Here is a 19,376-nt window from a genome sequence, read left to right on the forward strand (position 1 = left end):
GACACGGGGCATGAGCGGGGGTGGGCGGGAGGGGGAGAGACACACGGGTCATGAACGGGGGTGGGGGGGAGATAGAGAGAGACACACGGGGCATGAGCGGGGGCGTGGGGGAGGGAGAGAGACACAGGGCATGGGCCGGGGGTGGGCAGGAGGGGGAGAGACACACGGGGCATGAGCGGGGGTGGGGGGGAGGGAGAGACACACACGAGGCATGAGCGGGGGGTGGGGGGAAGGGGAGAGAGACACGGGGCATGAGCGGGGGTGGGGGGAAGGAAAGAGACACACAGGGCCTGAGCGGGGGGTGGGCGGGAGGGGGAGAGACACACGGGGCATGAGCGGGGGTGGGGGTGAGGGGGAGAGACACATGGGGCATGAGCAGGGGGTGGGCGAGAGGGGGAGAGACACACGGGACATGAGCGGGGGTCGGGGGGAGGGAGAGAGACACACGGGACATGAGCGGGGGGTGGGAGTGAGGGGGAGAGACACACGGGGCATGAGCGGGGGGTGGGGAGGAGGGAGAGAGACGCACGGGGCATGAGAAAGGGGTGGGCAGGACGGGGAGAGACACACGGGCATGAGCGGGGGTGGGGGGAGGGAGAGAGACACACGGGGCATGAGCAGGGAGTGGGCGGGAGGGGGAGAGACACACGTGGCATGAGTGGGTGGTGGGCGGGAGGGTTAACAACACACGGGGCATGAGCGGGGGTCGGGGGGAGGGAGAGAGTCACACGGGGTATGAGCGGGGGTGGGGGGGTAGGAGAGAGACACACGGGGCAGGAGCGGGGGTGGGGGGAGGGATTGAGAGACACACAGGGCATGAGCGGGGGGTGGGCAGGAGGGGGAGAGACACTGGGCATGAGCGGTGGTGGGCGGGACGGGGAGAGACACACGGGGCATGAACGGGGGTGGGCGGGGAGAGAGACACACGGGGCATGAGTGGGGGTGGGGGGGAGGGAGAGAGACACGGGGCATGGGCGGGGAGTGGGCGGGAGGGGGAGAGACACACTGGGCATGAGCGGGGATGGGGGGAGGGAGAGAGACACACTAGGCATGAGCGGGGGGTGGGGGGAAGGGGAGAGAGACATGGGGCATGAGCGGGGGTGGGGGGAGGGAAAGAGACACACGGGGCCTGAGCGGGGGGTGGGCGGGAGGGGGAAAGACACACGGGGAATGAGCGGGGGTGGGGGGAGGGAGAGAGACATGGGGCATGAGCAGGTGGTGGGTGGCAGGAGGGATAGACACACGGGGCATGAGCGGGGGTGGGCGGGAGGGGGAGAGACTCATGGGGCATGAGCGGGGGTGGGGGGAAGGAGAGAGACACACAGGGCATGAGCTGGGGGTGGGGAGGAGAGGGAGGGACACACAGGGCATGAGCAGGGATGGGGGGGAGGGAGAGAGACACACGGGGCATGAGCAGGGATGGGGGGGAGGGAGAGAGACACACGGGGCATGTGCGGGGGTAGGGGGGAGGGAGAGAGACACACGGGGCATGAGCGGGGGTGGGTGAGAGAGATAGACACACGGGGCATGAGCAGGGGGTGGGGGGAGGGAGAGCGACACACAGGGCATGAGTGGGGGGTGTGGGGAAAAGGGAGAGACACATGGGGCATGAGCGGGGGGTGGGGGAAGGGGAGAGAGACACAGGGCATGAGCGGGGGTGGGCGGCGGGAGGGATAGACACACGGGGCATGAGCAGGAGTGGGTGGGAGGGGGAGAGACACACGGGACATGAGTGGGGGCTGGGCGGGAGGGGGAGGGACACACGGGGCATGAGCGGGGGTGGGGGGGAGGGAGAGAGACACACGGGGCATGAGCAGGGGGTGGGGGGGAGGGAGAGAGACACACAGGGCATGGGGGAAGGGGAGAGACACACGGGGCATGAGCAGGGGTGGGGGGAGGGAGAGAGACACACGGGGCATGAGCGGGGTGGAGGGAGAGAGACACACGAGGCATGAGCGGGGGTGGGGGGAAGGAGAGAGACACACAGGGCATGAGCAGGGGGTGGGGGGAAAAGGGAGAGACACACGGGGGATGAGCGGGGGGTGGGGGGAAGGGGAGAGACACATGGGGTGTGAGCGGGGGTGGGGGGTTAGGGAGAGAGGGAGAGAGACACACGGGGCATGAGCAGGGTGGGGGGAGGGAGAGAGACACACGGGTCATGAGCGGTGGGGTGGTGGGAAGGGGAGAGAGACACACGGGGCATGAGCGGGGGGTGGGCGGGAGGGGGAGAGACACACGGGGCATGAGTGGGGTGTTCGGGGGAGGGAGAGAGACACACGGGGCATGAGCGGGGGGTGGGCGGGAGGGGGAGAAACACACGGGGCATGAGCGGGGGTGGGGGGAGGTAGAGAGACACACGGAGCATGAGTGGGGGATGAGGGGGAGGGAGAGAGACACACGGGGCATGAGCGGGGGTGTGGGGGAGGGAGAGAGACACACGGGGCATGAGCGGGGCGGTGAGTGGGAGGGGGAGAGACACACGGGGCATGAGCGGGGTGAGCGGGAGGGGGAGAGACACATGGGGCATGAGCGGGGGTGGGGCGGGAGGGGGAGAGACACATGGGGCATGAGCGGGGGTGGGCGGGAAGGGGAGAGATACACGGGGCATGAGCAGGGGTGGGGGGGAGAGAGACACACGAGGCATGAGCGGGGGCTGGGGGAAGGGGAGAGAGACACGGGGCATGATCGGGGGTGGTGGGGAGGGAGAGAGACACACGGTGCATGAGCGGGGGGTGGGCGGGAGGGGGAGAGACACACGGGGCATGAGCGGGTGTTGGTCAGGAGGGGGAGAGACACACGGGGCATGAGTGGGGGTGGGGGGAGGGAGAGAGACACACGGGGCATGAGCGCGGGTGGAGGGGAAGGAGAGAGACACACGAGGCATGAGCGGGGGTTGGGGGAGGGAGAGAGACACACGGGGCATGTGCGGGGGTGGGGGGGAGGGAAAGAGACACACAGGGCATAAGCGGGGGGTGGGGGGAAGGGGAGAGAGACACGGGGCATGAGCGGGAGTTGGGCGGGAGGGGGAGAGACACACGGGGCAGGAGCGGGGGGTGGGCGGGAGGGGAGAGACACACGGGCCATGAGCGGGGGTGGGGGGAGGGAGAGAGACACATGGGGCATGAGCGCGGGTGGAAGGGAAGGAGAGAGACACACGAGGCATGAGCGGGGGTTGGGGGAGGGAGAGAGATACACGGGGCATATGCGGGGGTGGAGGGGAGGGAGAGAGACACACAGGGCATGAGCAGGGGGTGGGGGGAAGGGGAGAGAGACACGGGGCATGAGCGGGGGTTGGGCGGGAGGGGGAGAGACACACGGGGCAGGAGCGGGGGGTGGGCGGGAGGGGGAGAGACACACGGGGCATGAGCGGGGGAGGGAGAGAGACACATGGGGCATGAGCGGGTGGCAGGGGGAAGGGGAGAGAGACACAAGGGGCATGAGCGGGGGGTGGGCGGGAGGGGGAGAGACACACGGGGCATGAGCGGGGGTGGGGGGAAGGGAGAGAGACACACGGGCCATGAGCGGGGGGTGGGGGGAAGGGGAGATACACGGGGCATTAGCGGGGGTGGAGGGGAGGGAGAGAGACTCATGGGGCATGAGCGGGGGTGGGTGGAGGGAGAGAGACACACGGGGTATGAGCGGGGGCGTGGGGGAGAGAGACACACAGGGCATGAACGGGGGGTGGGGGGAAGGGGAGAGAGACACGGGGCATGAGCAGGGGGTGGGCGGGAGGGGGATAGACACAGGGGGCATGAGTGGGGATGGGGGGAGGGAGAGAGACACACGGGGCATGAGCGGGGGTGGTGGTGAGGGAGAGAGACACACGGGGCATGTGCCGGGGGTGGGGGGAAGGGGAGAGAGACACACGGGGCATGAGTGGGGATGGGGGGGAGGGAGAGAGACACACGGGGCATGAGCGGGGGTGGGCGGGGAGGGAGAGTAACACACGGGGCATGAGCGGGGGGTGGGGGAATGGGAGAGAGAGACACACGTGGCATGAGCGGGGGGTGGGGGGGAGGGAGAGAGACACACAGCGGTCGTGTGCAGGCGGCAGATCCCGCTCCTTGGCCTTCCACTGGCCACCGTGTTCCGATGCCGTGAGCGGGGGGCTGGTAGAACAGGGGAGACACGGAGCATGAGTGGGGGTGGGGGGGACAAGAAGGACACACGGGGCATGAGCGGGGGTGGGAGGAACAGGAGACAGACACGAAAGACTTACTGTGCAGGCGGCGAGGAACAAAGATGGCGGGCGTCTCTGAAGCCAGAAGCACTGCACGCTTTCACCGCATCCAATGTGAGAGCACGTCAGATGTCCGCGGACATCACGCATGCTGCTTGCCCAATCACCGTCCTGTCTGCGGAGCGAACAGGGAAGTGTGTCGGCCAAGCGAACACAATTATCACTAATTTTCTTCACTTACATTTTTGTCATTTTTTTAAATACTACTGGATGGATTTACACCAAATAAAGCAAAGCACGCTTTCGGGACCAAGCCACCGCTCCTGCCGCAAATTTGGTGTAAATCCGTCCAGCGGTTTGGGCTGTAGGCATGAGCATCGTTTTTTCCCATTATGTCTATAGGACCCCCTCTATAACTTTGCCCCCCTGGACCGAACCTCACCAAACTTTGCCAAAAAATTCAGAGTGACCCAAATTTGGTGAGGATTCGTCCAGGGAGAGCGAAGTTATAAGCCGCCCAAAAAGTGCTCTTCCTATGGAAACACCAACTTAACCATAACTACATGGCCACTACCGTGGCCATGTAATATACATATATACATATATATATATACTAGCACTAGAAGTGCCAGTTCACATACACTTTATTAATGTGGCATGAATTGTTTTGTAGTTGTGCCAGTCTGCAAATACTTTCTTACTCCGCATGACATGTGTCACTTGTCATTAAGGGTAAAGCAAACATTCTACAGTCATCATCTGATTATTACTCTTGATGCCAAGTAATAAAATGCCATGCTACAGTAATAAATTATATGGAGACTGGCACAACTAATGTAGGTCAGTCTAACCATGCAATAACACTGATCTGTTTTGCTTTACCCTTGATGCGAAAGTATAAGCCATCATGCCACATTAAGAATGTATATACAGACTACAACTAGTAGTGCCAGTCTGGATATATTTTCTTAAAGTGGTGTGGCATTATTTAGGCATTATTTACTTGGAATCAGGGCTAAAGCAAAAATAATCAGTTTTATAAGATGACTGATAGTCTAGGAACGTAATAACGCTGATTGTGTTTGCTTTATCCATGATGCACAGTAAAATGTATTCATCATGTTTGCTTTACTGTTGATGGACAGTACATGTTACTGTGCATCAAGATTAAAGCAAACATGATACATGTTATTATATGGCTACAATGGCCAACATTGAATGTAGTCCAGTCTAGCCACGTAATAACACTTAGCATGATTTTATTACTGTTGATGCCAAGTAAAAAACTATGTGCCTATGTGCCACAGTAAGCAAGTATATGGAGAATGGCACCACTAATGTAGGCTAGGCTAGCCATGTAATAGAAGTGATCATGTTTGCTTTGATATGATATGGCATTTATAATGCGCCTGTACACAAGTGTTTCTTGGCGCGCTAAGACAAGGAATCGGAAACAAAGGGAGGACAAAATAACTATCTTACTAGTGCTGTTCTGGTTACATTGTAAAGGTCAAAGCGTACAGAATGGAAGATTTAGAAACAGGCTATTGCAATAGTACAGCCTAGAAAGGACCAGAGCTCTGGAGGGAGTGAGCTTCTGGGGGAAAGTGAGAAAAGGAAGAATACCTATGAGGAGATGCAGCTGATGGTTTCACTTCTTAGAGACATCAGAGATGTGAGGAGAGAAGGAGTGGGTGGAGTCGAAGATGACACCAAGTTTCTTAGCCTCACAGGAAGGAGCAGGAAGAGGGCCCAGAATGGACAGCCAGAAAGAGAAGAAAGTAAGGAGCAGGTTTCCCAAAATGAGGATCTCAGTCATACTGGCATTAAGGCAGAGAACATTGGCGGTACACCATTCCTGAATTGCAGCTAGACAGTCTGCTATGAGAGACAAAGGAGAGGTGGCTGAGCGGAGTATGAAAGAGAGCTGAGTGTTATCCGCATAGCATTGAAAATTGGAGCATAATGTAGCAATGCGGTGGTCAAGAGGTTCAAGGTAGTGGTTGAGGAGCCTGAGAGAGAGGTTAGACCCCTGGGGAACACCACAGGTAGAGAGAGAGATCAGTCGGTGAGAAAGGAGGTTAACTAGGCCAGGACCTGATCAGTAATACCAATGTTGTCGCAGAGGTGATTGAGCAGGGTGGCATGGTTAACCACATCAAAAGTAGAGGATAGATTCAGGAGAATGAGGACGGAAGGGAGATTAGAGGCAAGATTGGAGAGCAAGTCTTCACAGATGCTCAGGAGAGCAGTTCCATGCTTCTGGCACCTCTGAAGCCAGACTGGTGGTCATGGGGGCAACCAACAGATTCAGTATGTAGTTTAAGCTGGGAGATGGCCTGCTTTTCCAAGAGTTTCCCCAGGAATGGAGTGATGGAGAGTGTGCGATAGTTAGCCATAGAGGAATGATCGGGAGAGGGATTCTTTAGAAGGGAATGCACAAGATAGTGCTTAAGGGGGAGGGGAAAGTTCCAGTGGCAAAGGAGTGATTGCATAAATCTGCCAAGGCTGTAGCAAGGCTGTCGATGTGGTCCTTGAGGGTTCCGGATCAGCAGGCGGGAACCTGCTTTTATGAGACTTTCATAGATTGGACTTGTCTAGAAACATCGTCTGGGGTGTACAGGGGAAAGGAGGCGAAAGCAGCAGCTGCCCGACCAGCATGAGGGCTCTCCCCTCCACCCTCCTGGGACCGTGGGACCAAGACCACTACCCAGCAGTCACGAAGTAGGCCCGTGGGGCTGTTTGTGCTTTTTGTTCAACATTGCACAGATGTGCATGGGGATGTTTGCTGACACTATTTAAACTGTAAAATTGCATAACTTTTGATTCATTCATCTCAGCGTTGGTTTTGATGCCCTAACTGCTCTGTGCATGCTGCTTCAGCCTCTGAGCATGCTATCACTTGTTGAGAGATACCCTTTTCCATCATGGCCGCCATCAATTTGCAGGCTCTGGAAAGCTGGCCTTGTTCCTCCTTCACGCTCGGATTGGGCCTTTCTACTTTATAAAGGCCAATTGAGCAAGCCAACTGGCAAAGCCGGCCCGCCCCACAAGGCCCGTACCTAAGTCCCTGTCTGTACCCCTGTCCATTGCCTGACCAGGTCTGAGGGCGCCTGCTTTTTACTCTGCCGCCATTACACTGGGAGGCAGAGGATTACTTGGACATCTCTGAGCGAACTTCAGTCAATTAAATATATTCTTCCTGCTGGAGGTTAGTCCCCACTACTGAAACCAGCTTTATTACACACCTCCGCTGTCCTACCATCTCATCTTGACTCCCACCCCACTTCACCCACTAATATTCTTTAATAAAACTAACTTTAACTGCACCCAATGGTCACACTGTGCTTTCACTTCTCCTTCAAAACTGTATTTAGCTGCACCTGATTTTTACCTATATGTAACTACCGGATTTGACACTGGCAGTCCATGCTGCATTTGCTTTTTACCTATATGTAACTACTGTATTTGACACTGGCAGCCCGTGCTGCATTCTCTTTTTGCCTATATGTAACTGCTGGATTTGACACTGGCAGCCCACGCTGCATCTGTATTTTACCTATATGTAACTACCAGATTTGACACTGGCAGTCCATGCTGCATTTGCTTTTTACCTATATATAACTACTGGATTTGACACTGGCAGACCACGCTGCACCTGCTTTTTACCTATATGTAATTACCAGATTTGACATTGGCCGCTGTGTTTGCATCTAACATATGTGTATCTACTGGATTTGAAACTCTGCAGCCCGTGTTGTGCCTGCATTTAACCCATGTGTAACTACTTGATTTGACTTACTCTGTACCTGTAATCCTGACTGTAACACGCTCACCTGTACCTCAATGCCAGTACCTTGAGGGGCAGCCTTGCCAAAACCGTAACCTAGGCACTAAGAGTAACATGTATGTAACAGCGCCCTGATGCCTAAGGATTTGGTGCACTTTATAAATGATAAAATAAAATAAAAAATACATTAAAAAAAGGAGCAGGAGAGACGGCCTCAGACAGGCCAGGAGTGGTAGAGGGGGAGGAAGCGGAGGTAGAGGAACAGAGGGTGGACAGGATGTCCTGAGTTTTAGTAGTGAAATGAGAGGCCAAGGCCATGCAGAGGGAACAGGATAAGTAGAGACTGCAGCAGGATTGGCCAGCTCCTTACAGATTTTGAAAAGTTTGGCCTAGTTGCCGCAGAAATGCAGGCTTAGATGTAGGCTCTCTTCTTAGAGAGGGCAGAGGGTCTGTACTGCCTTTGGAGCAGGTGGCAGGCCAGTTTGTCAGGGAGTGCGCCCGATGCCCTCCACCCCCTCTCTGCCACCCTACATTTGTGTTTAAGGGCAACAAGGTTGGAATTTTACCAAGAGTTGCACTTGGATTAGGGTTTCAAACAGATCCTCATGGCAGGGTCAATGCCATCCAGAGTGTTTGAGATAGAGAGATGAAGGTTAGAGAGGGTTTTGTCAGGGTGTGAGTCATCCAAATGTGCAGGAGGAGGAGAGAAAGGACCGGCAAAAGCCTCAACCTACTCATGCTTCATGGGCCTGATAACCAAGAAGGTAGGTGGCAGTGATGGAGTCTGCCTGGCCTGCGGGGACGAGAGAGAGAGAGGTGGGAATAAAGGGGAAAGTGATAACTCCAAGAGAGAGGAGTATTGAGAGGGTTAGGAGAAGGAGGTCTGAGGAGATCAGAGCATCCAGTGTGTGCCCTGCAGAGTGAGTTGGGCCAGAGGGAAAAATAGAGAGAGAGAGAGAGAGAGAGAGAGAGAGAGAGAGAATCACAGAGGTTGCAAAGGAGTCCTGAAGATGGGCTGGTTACATCCAGGTGGATGTTCAAGTCTCTGAGGAGGAGAAGTTGAAAGGTAGGGGCAAGGAGCGAGATGGATAAGTCAACCCACTCAGAGAGGAAGAGGGTGATCTGGCCAGGTGGCCATTGCCAGTAGATAGTGGTCACAGTGAGAGGGAGGACAGGAGAGATAGCGAGTCTGCAGACCAGGCATTCAAACGAGGAGTAATGCTGCATTGGAATGATAGAAGCAGGGATCCACTCCAGGAAAAGCAAGGCTACAACCCCACCAGGATAGTTGGGTCATGGTTTGGAGAGGATATTGTAGCCACCTGGAAGGAGAGTGTCGAAACTCGTGACAGAGTTGGTCATACATCAAATCTCGGTGAGACCCAGTACATCTAAATCAAGCTCTTCCAGGTGACGGCAGATGTCAGAGGAGTGTTTTACAGCTCAATGAGAGTATTGATGTGGAGCAGGTTTCCACATTTGAAGGACTTCCGGGGAGGGGTACACCCTGCGGAAGTGTTGGTGGTGGCCGAGGATGGGCAGAGGAGGAAGGAAGAGAAGGTAGGGTAGTCAGAGACGGAGAAAATAGTGCCATAGTGGTGACAGAGGGTGGAGGCAACAGGGTGGCCAGAGAAGAAGCAGGGGGGTGCCAAAGAGGTGGCAGAGGAAGTAGGGAGCAGAGTAGCCAGAGAGGGGTAAGAAGAGATAGCAGGAAATGAAAGGAAACTGATAAGGTGAAGAAATCATCTATCGAAGATGAGGCGATTGGCCTGAGGTCTCTGGACCAAGATAGTGCCATTTAAGTAGACATTAATGATCGTCTAAGAGGAGCGGAAATGGGGCAGGAGGGATTCATGAGGAGTGCTACCATTAATAGTATAAGAGGAAAAAGAACAGAGAACAGAGATCATATTGGGGGTCCGTAGGCCTGGAGAGGGATTGGCTAAGAGTATGTCGGTATGGGTCTGTCTGGAGGAAGCACTGGTATAGGTATCAGCGATAGGGAGGCTTGGGTTGGAGACCAAGGTGTCCCTTTTGAGCTTCTTCTGCCAGACTTATTGAGAGGGATAGGGCAGCCGATAGAAAAGCAGTTAATTAAGATAGGTGAGACAGAGAGCACCATAGGGAGTGTGGGGAGTAAAGAGAGGGGGTGTCAAGTAAAATATGCCCTGCCACATTAAGGAAGTATATTTATACTAGAACTAGTAGTGCCTGTCTGCATATATATTCTTAATGTGTTGTGGAATGTATTACTTGGCATCAAGGGTAAGGCAAACATGATCAGTGTAATTACGTGGCTAGATTGACTTACATTGAATGTATGCCAGTCTAGCCACATAATAACATTGGTCATGAACCCAAAATGCACAGTGCAATGTTTTCATCATATTTTCTTTAGCCTTGAGGGACATTAAATGTTGCTATGCATCAAGAGTAAATCAAACATGATGAGTATTATTACATTGCTAGAGTGACTAAATCGCCTCGCCGAAAGAGCCCTGGTGTTCCTCAGTTATTTTCTCTCAAGGAGGACGTCTTTGACCGGGACACTGATCTGCCTGACCTTGCAGAGGTGTTTCCCAGCTATGACAGCCCCGCCTCCTTCACACAGAGGACGCCCTCTGCTTTCTTTCAAATAGCATTACGCAGGCGCACCCGTGCCGTGCACCGCGAAGCACAAGCAAAGTATTGTTTGCTGTCTCCTGTCTCCGCTCTGCTGCCTCGCCTCGCCGAAAGGGCCCTGGTGTTCCTCAGTTATTTTCTCTCAAGGAGGACATCTTTGACCGGGACACTGATCTGCCTGACCTTGCAGAGGTGTTACCCAGCTACGACAGCCCCGCCTCCTTCACACAGAGGATGCCCTCTGCTTTCTTTCAAATAGCATTACCCAGGCGCACCCACGCTGCGCACCACGAAGCACAAGCAAAGTACTGTTTGCTGTCTCCTGTCTCTGCTCTGCTGCCTCGCCTTGCCGAAAGAGCCCTGGTGTTCCTCAGTTATTTTCTCTCAAGGAGGACGTCTTTGACCGGGACACTGATCTGCCTGACCTTGCAGAGGTGATTGTGTGCCTAGAGTACTGTTTGCACTGCAAGCCACTGAGGTTGTGCATTTAAGGTTGTGTGTTGTGTGGTTGGCTCACATAGCTTTGCCACGCAGTGTGTTTAACCCTCTTTCTCTATTCTCATTTTTTTTTCGAAGGTGTTTCCCAGCTACGACAGCCCCACCTCCTTCACACAGAGGACGCCCTCTGCTTTCTTTCAAATAGCATTACCCAGGCGCACCCGGGCCACGCACCGCAAAGCACAAGCAAAGTACTGTTTGCTGTCTCCTGTCTCCGCTCTGCTGCCTCGCCTCGCCGAAAGAGCCCTGGTGTTCCTCAGTTATTTTCTCTCAAGGAGGACGTCTTTGACCGGGACACTGATCTGCCTGACCTTGCAGAGGTGATTGTGTGCCTAGAGTACTGTTTGCACTGCAAGCCACTGAGGTTGTGCATTTAAGGTTGTGTGTTGTGTGGTTGGCTCACATAGCTTTGCCACGCAGTGTGTTTAACCCTCTCTCTCTATTCTCATTTTTTTTTTTTCGAAGGTGTTTCCCAGCTACGACAGCCCCACCTCCTTCACACAGAGGACGCCCTCTGCTTTCTTTCAAATAGCATTACCCAGGCGCACCCGCGCCACGCACCGCGAAGCACAAGCAAAGTACTGTTTGCTGTTCGAGGTGCTCGGAGTTCGGGTGTGCAGTATCCATCGATTGTCTGGTTGGGCATAGTCCTTGCTTTTCTTCTATCTTTGGCAGAATTTCCTTAATACCTGGATATTTACTATTCTGGAGTGTCCACTGCAATTTTTACACTTATCCACCAGTGTCAACACAAGCCTCTGATCTTATGGATTGCACTATTACCACCTTAAGGAATGGTAAGCTCCTGCGAGACTCTGTAAAATCCTCCTCAATTAAAAAACGTCCTAAACCAGGACCAGAGGTCATGCACGCCATTCCCTCTGACCAGAAATCGTTCCTCTCTGTATCCTCACACGTAGTTTCACTCCCTAGTTCTGAAGTCCCTTCGCGGGCTCATTTGCCCTGCGCACTGCCAATTGATACATCCTTGTTTCATGCACATGTAACAACAGACGCAAACACCTCCTTTACACTGAAAACTGCAAATGAACTTGATTTCTATGCAGACAATCCCTCAGAGGAATCGGACAAGCCCTTCATTCCCATGTCCGACACCTCGATGTTAGCACCTGGCATCATTGCGGCCTTAGAGAGGCGAATAAGCCTCTCTTTGGGCCCATCTACTCCTGTCACTGATTCATGCAGGCTTCGGGAACATGTGCACTTTCATCCTACTCCTTTCCCTTCCTTACCCCCACTCATAAACCCAACTACTCCCAGTGATTCTGCTATTGCCTTTTTTGCACCCAGTAAAATGGGAAGTTCCCCATTCAATGAACTCCTTGCGCATAGGGAACTACAACTTGATGATCCCTTTTTACATGATTATCCCATAAAACAGCTCCCTCGAGAAGCTGGTTCTGTTCCAATCTCTCCTCATTCTCAGATGCCCTCGATCCCTCACGATGAGAATTCTTCACATGTTTTAGAACGCAAACTACATTCCTTTCCAGTCCTTACACGGATCCTAAACCTTCTGGACAAAGGACATAAACTTACTCATTTACTCTTAAAAGACATGAAAGATTGCATAATAACTAACTCTTCTAAACTTTCTAAAATTCAAGGATTTATGTTAGCTCAAGAAGCATGCCATAACTTTCATGTATCATGTCCTGAGCGTACAGCCGAGCTTGTAAAAAGGAGCTTGCCCCCTCCCCTGCCCTTGCTTGAGTTGATCTCTCAAAGTACCCAAACTACTGATGTAACATCTCTGTTGCTTAAGGGTACTCCTACATCCTTTGCAATGGCAGTTGTTAAGCTCAACATAGCGGAGCCTATTATTCCACCGCTCCCTAAAATTGATGCTATAGAAATTGCAAAATTACAACATGAAAGAATCTTGCAAATTGAACAAATTATGTTTAAATCAAATCTGTTCTCTGCTGACCTGCTCCAAAATGACACCGTATTGCAAGCCACGGATACGGCTGGCACTTCCCCGGACAGCCCTTATGCTCTTATAAACATATTGGACGTGAGTGAATCCACTGCGATGTCTGAATCCATGGATTTTTCCAAAAAACTTTACCATCCGTCTCGAAAAATGAAAAAAGCTCATCAGCGAGCAGTAAAACGCAGAAACAAATCTAATATGAACAAAAAATGTTCTCTGGATAACATACGTACAGGCTCCTCCATGCATAGTTCAGCTGTAAACCATGACACAAAAACTATTTCCTTGAATGCCTCCAATGTTGGGAACGAAGACCTTCATTTGAACTTCAGTCAATTAAATGAAGAAAGCCAACTGGCACTTCAGGTAAAATCCTCTACAAAAGCACTTAAAGGAGGGAAGAAAAGTGTATCCAGTTCCCTCCTTACCCCAATTGCCGAAAGCATATTAGAGGAGAAAAGTACTTTTGTATGTTTTTCCAGTGCTGAAGAGCTCGCCTCTTCCTGCTCTTTGATACAAGCAAACCTGAAGACCTTTTTTCCTTCTATAGAGAACAAAAAAACTTCAGTTTCTAGTACTAAAAGTAATTCCTCCAATGGTATGACTGTAGCTAGTGTGCCCTTGCCTTTGGTAGTTCAGGCAATGATGCACCAACCTTGTTCATATTCTTCAACGCTAAAACTCCTTTCGGCAATGGTGCCTAATATGTTACCTCAAACTCTTTTACCATGTGCATGTCCACATTTGTCGCATTCATCAAGTGTAGAGGTAGATGGACAACCTGCGCAACCCTCACACGATATTTGTATACCTGCTTCTGGGAATATACATGCCACTTTGCCTCAAGACGTTACAATTGGTGCTCAAGTGAAGTCCGATCCAACGAGTTTATCTTCTTCCCTCCTGGTGATAAACAATCAGAAGCTGGTTGCCTTCGATGACATCTCGACAGAAATGAAAACGCTCATTGGATGGTCCAGTAACTCCCAAACCAATGGTGTAGCTCCCATTAATCGTACATTCTTGATGAACACTCTTTATAAAATCCCCTCTTTGCACAATCTAATTTCACTGGACGTGGAATGAATAAAGCTACCATCAATCAACAATAATCGTATGCTCTGCAAGGTGTTGTCTCCGATCATAGCGAAATCAATCTGGGAGCATAAATCTGATTTATTCTTCGTAGGGTTGGAATTGCAGGCCTTCTCATCTTTTGAAAAGGCGATGAATTTTCTAGAATTCAAACCTACTATGTGTAAAATCTATATTCTGAACTTTTCTCTTACATCAAACTCAAGTATCAATCACACAAGTTGTTACCCACCTCAAGACTTGCTTGGTACTGGATCCGAAAATGTGGAAGGGAAGACAATTAGGTTCCTCCTAGGGACCCCTATACCTCCGACTCCAAGAGTCAGGACGCACAGGAACCCCCAGGGAAAACCCCCAATGGGGGAAAAAACCCTGTGTCGGGCTGCTAGGGTTCGTAGAGTCCTGAAACCAGCCGGAATAAACTTCCTCTGTTCAAGCAAGGAGATGATCGTCAATGGACCTGTAGGAATGGAAACTGGGTAGAATAATACACAAAGTGACAGGCTGATGAATACAAAGGAGTGAAAGGTAAGAGAAATAGAAGTAAACAGATTACACGGACTACCTGGGTTTTATCCGGTCTATCTTAAAGTAAGAACAAGATGAAGCAGAAATTCTGTCCTGATTCTTTAGGGCTAAAGAAGGATAAGTTGGTTAACCTTTCAATAGTATGTTACAAACTGTCTTACTACCTAAAGGTGCTTCCCTTACCGTCTTTGTGATTGCAACAAAGAGAAATCCCTGTCCAGTACTTCCGGGTAGAATATCCTACTGATTCTGTGGCTATGGCTGGAATCAGAACTGCTATTGTAAAGATAACAAAAATAGCAAATAATAACTAATCTAAGTATCCATCGGAGATGATGAGTAAGTGGAGAGAAAAGGATCACTAAGCGTAGTGTACCTGTGGAAATCACAAAAGGAACGACGAAGATCCGTAATAAAGAAAGAACCTTTGCCTGCAAACCCGGCGGGGTTTTCTAGCGTAAAATAAGAAAACACAAATAATTAAGAGAACAGCGTTAAGAGGGTGGTAATAAGGAGTAGGAAGTAGTGGTTAAGGCAGATGAAGATGTACATGAAACTTACGGAGCGTACAGCTTGTTGTAAAGAGAGAAGCAACGCGTCTTGCGACGGGTTGGGTGTCCGGATATGCTGTGCGGAAGTCACGGGGCGTGGTCAACCTTCGGCTGAGATCTGGAGAGAATGCTAGAGCGTTACAGCCCGTTCCGTAGATACCCGGAATTGTTTGAGCCGTGTTCGAGAGTCGGCAAAACACTGCGAAGACCAAATTAGGTGTAACAGTATGCCCCTTCTCAGATCCAGTCCCCCCTGGTTTTCCCGGGTGTCTCATATGAAAACGTTTTAACAGTTTAGGTGCATGTATTGCAGATTTCGGATCCCAAGTTCGCTCAGAGGCGGTGTAGCCTTTCCAGTTGACTAAATATTGGAGTCTTCCATGGTGCAGCCGGGAATCACAAATATCTGAAACCTCATATTCTGGTCCTGTAGGCGTAAAAACAGGAGCAGGCCGAGAGGAGACATGGGGGTGAAAAACACTCCGTCGGTCAGGTTTCAATTGAGAAACATGAAAAACTGGGTGAATCCGTGGCCATGTCTTAGGAAGTTTCAGTTTAAATGCCATAGTGCCCATGGGAGCCACCACCCGAAAAGGGCCCATAAACTTAGGTGAGAGTTTAGATGGTCTCAGATGTCGCTGGAGAAACCTAGAAGAAAGCCAAACCCAATCCCCAGGTTTCAATCCTGGAGCAGGGGTTTGATGTTGGTCTGCATACCGTTTCACCCTGTCCTGGGTGTTCTTTAGAGCCTCCTTGGCAATTTCTTGGCCATGGTGGATCTGTTTTACTAAAGAGTCTACATCTGGAATCTTATTATCCTCTGCTCTCTTCACAGGAAACACTGTGGGGTGAAAACCATAAGTACAAAAAAAATGGCGATGTTTTGATAGCAGAGTGGTAGGAATTGTTGTAGGCATATTCAGCAATTGGTAACAAGTCCTTCCAATTGTCATGTGCAGCAGAAATGAAGTTCCTCAAGTAACCTTCTAGAGTTTGGTTAAGTCTCTTTGTTTGACCATTAGTTTGTGGGTGATAACCCGAACTTAAGGCCCGTGTAATCCCCAGTCTTTGGCAAATATGTTTCCAGTATCTAGACGTATACTGGGATCCTCGATCCGAAATGATGGTATCAGGTAAACCATGTAAGGAGAATACCCGGGTAACAAAAATACGTGCCATAACTGCTGCCGATGGTAAAGCTGCCAACGGGAAGAAATGAGCCTGTTTAGTGAAAGAATCAATAACTACCATGATGGTGGAACATCCTCCAGACACGGGTAGATCGACAATAAAATCAGTTGAGATTATTTGCCAGGGTCGAACAGGCAATGGCATCTTTACTAATGAACCAAATGGAGAATGTCTGGGGCTTTTGGATTGTAAACAGCAGGGACAAGATTCCACATAACTTCGAATGTCCTCTTTAAGAGATGGCCACCAAAAGTCACGGGAAATCAACTCATAAGTGGTAGCATATCCACGATGCCCAGCCGTTTTAGAATCATGACACATGTTCAACACTTCTCTTTGTAGGGATTTAGTAGGTACATAGACTTGCTTGCCCCTGAAATAACACCCTTCCTTTTCTGACAAGTTGTTTTGTTCATTTTTTGCGAGTGATTTAAGGGAGGAAGGGCCAGAATGTTGTTCAAGACGGTGTACAAAACTGGGAGTTTTAACCAAACTCATCGCTAGGCAAGGAAAGATGCGTTCAGGTCTGGTAGCCCGATTGCAGATCCCATCTTTCCGAGACAGAGCATCAGCCTGCAAATTATTTCTCCCAGGGATAAAGGTGAAGATAATTCTAAATGGAGAAAAGAAGTGAGCCCATCTAGCCTGACGGCTATTACAGGTTTGTGCGTATTGCAGAATCCGGAGATTTTGATGGTCGGTTCTCACTTCAGTGGGATGTACAGCTCCCAACAGTAAATGCCTCCATTCCTCAAAAGATCTTTTAATCGCCAGAAGTTCCTTTTCAAGCACGGTGTAATTCAATTCTGCTGGTGAAAGGGTTTTGGATAGATAGGCAATAGGTCGTTCTGTATCTTGCTCATCCTTTTGTAGAAGGACCGCTCCTAAAGCATACTGAGATGCATCTGTTTCGATGATAAATCCCCTGGATTGATCCAGAGTCTTAAGGATGGGTGCTGTGGCAAAGCGTCTTTTTGAAGTATCAAACGCCTTTTGTGTAAGCTCAGTCCAAAGATATGGAACACCCTTCTTCAACAGATTGGTAAGAGGTTGAGTTAGAGTAGAAAAGTTAGGAATAAACCGACGGTAGAAATTTGAGAATCCCACAAATCTTTGAATGTCTTTACATGAGTTGGGAATCAGCCAATCCTGAACAGCCGTGACCTTTTCCGGATCCATGGCAATGCCTTGAGCTGATAAAATATAACCCAAATGCGTTACTTTGGGTTGGTGAAAAGAACACTTTTCAAAGTTCCATTGAAGATGCTTATTCAGTAGTCTTTGCAAGACTTCTTTGACGTGAACCTTGTGTTCCGAACTGTCCTTAGAGAATACCAAGATGTCATCAAGGTAAACTATAACATAATGTAACAGCAGATCTGAAAATAAATGATCCATAAATCGTTGGAAAATCGCTGGAGCATTAGATAGTCCAAAAGGCATGACTTGATACTGAAAATGTCCAAAGGGTGTCCGGAAGGCAGTTTTCCACTCATCCCCCTTTCTTATTCTGATAAGGTGATAGGCCCCCTTAAGATCCAATTTAGTATAAATACTTGCCCCTTTGACAGCTTCCAAGATATCTGGGATCAAGGGCATAGGATACCTATCGGGGATGGTGATTTTATTTAACCCTCTGAAATCTATACAAGGTCTAAGTTCCGTAGAATTTCTTTTCTGAGGAGGAGAAGTTGAAAGGTAGGGGCAAGGAGCGAGATGGATAAGTCAACCCACTCAGAGAGGAAGAGGGTGATCTGGCAAGGTGGCCATTGCCAGTAGATAGTGGTCACAGTGAGAGGGAGGACAGGAGAGATAGCGAGTCTGCAGACCAGGCATTCAAACGAGGAGTAATGCTGCATTGGAATGATAGAAGCAGGGATCCACTCCAGGAAAAGCAAGGCTACAACCCCACCAGGATAGTTGGGTCATGGTTTGGAGAGGATATTGTAGCCACCTGGAAGGAGAGTGTCGAAACTCGTGACAGAGTTGGTCATACATCAAATCTCGGTGAGACCCAGTACATCTAAATCAAGCTCTTCCAGGTGACGGCAGATGTCAGAGGAGTGTTTTACAGCTCAATGAGAGTATTGATGTGGAGCAGGTTTCCACATTTGAAGGACTTCCGGGGAGGGGTACACCCTGCGGAAGTGTTGGTGGTGGCCGAGGATGGGCAGAGGAGGAAGGAAGAGAAGGTAGGGTAGTCAGAGACGGAGAAAATAGTGCCATAGTGGTGACAGAGGGTGGAGGCAACAGGGTGGCCAGAGAAGAAGCAGGGGGGTGCCAAAGAGGTGGCAGAGGAAGTAGGGAGCAGAGTAGCCAGAGAGGGGTAAGAAGAGATAGCAGGAAATGAAAGGAAACTGATAAGGTAAAGAAATCATCTATCGAAGATGAGGCGTATGGCCTGAGGTCTCTGGACCAAGATAGTGCCATTTAAGTAGACATTAATGATCGTCTAAGAGGAGCGGAAATGGGGCAGGAGGGATTCATGAGGAGTGCTACCATTAATAGTATAAGAGGAAAAAGAACAGAGAACAGAGATCATATTGGGGGTCCGTAAGCCTGGAGAGGGATTGGCTAAGAGTATGTCGGTATGGGTCTGTCTGGAGGAAGCACTGGTATAGGTATCAGCGATAGGGAGGCTTGGGTTGGAGACCAAGGTGTCCCTTTTGAGCTTCTTCTGCCAGACTTATTGAGAGGGATAGGGCAGCCGATAGAAAAGCAGTTAATTAAGATAGGTGAGACAGAGAGCACCATAGGGAGTGTGGGGAGTAAAGAGAGGGGGTGTCAAGTAAAATATGCCCTGCCACATTAAGGAAGTATATTTATACTAGAACTAGTAGTGCCTGTCTGCATATATATTCTTAATGTGTTGTGGAATGTATTACTTGGCATCAAGGGTAAGGCAAACATGATCAGTGTAATTACGTGGCTAGATTGACTTACATTGAATGTATGCCAGTCTAG

Source organism: Ambystoma mexicanum, chromosome 5p (assembly GCF_040938575.1).
Source record: "Ambystoma mexicanum isolate Mex_15411 chromosome 5p, UKY_AmexF1_1, whole genome shotgun sequence".
In the NCBI taxonomy this organism is placed as follows: domain Eukaryota; kingdom Metazoa; phylum Chordata; class Amphibia; order Caudata; family Ambystomatidae; genus Ambystoma; species Ambystoma mexicanum.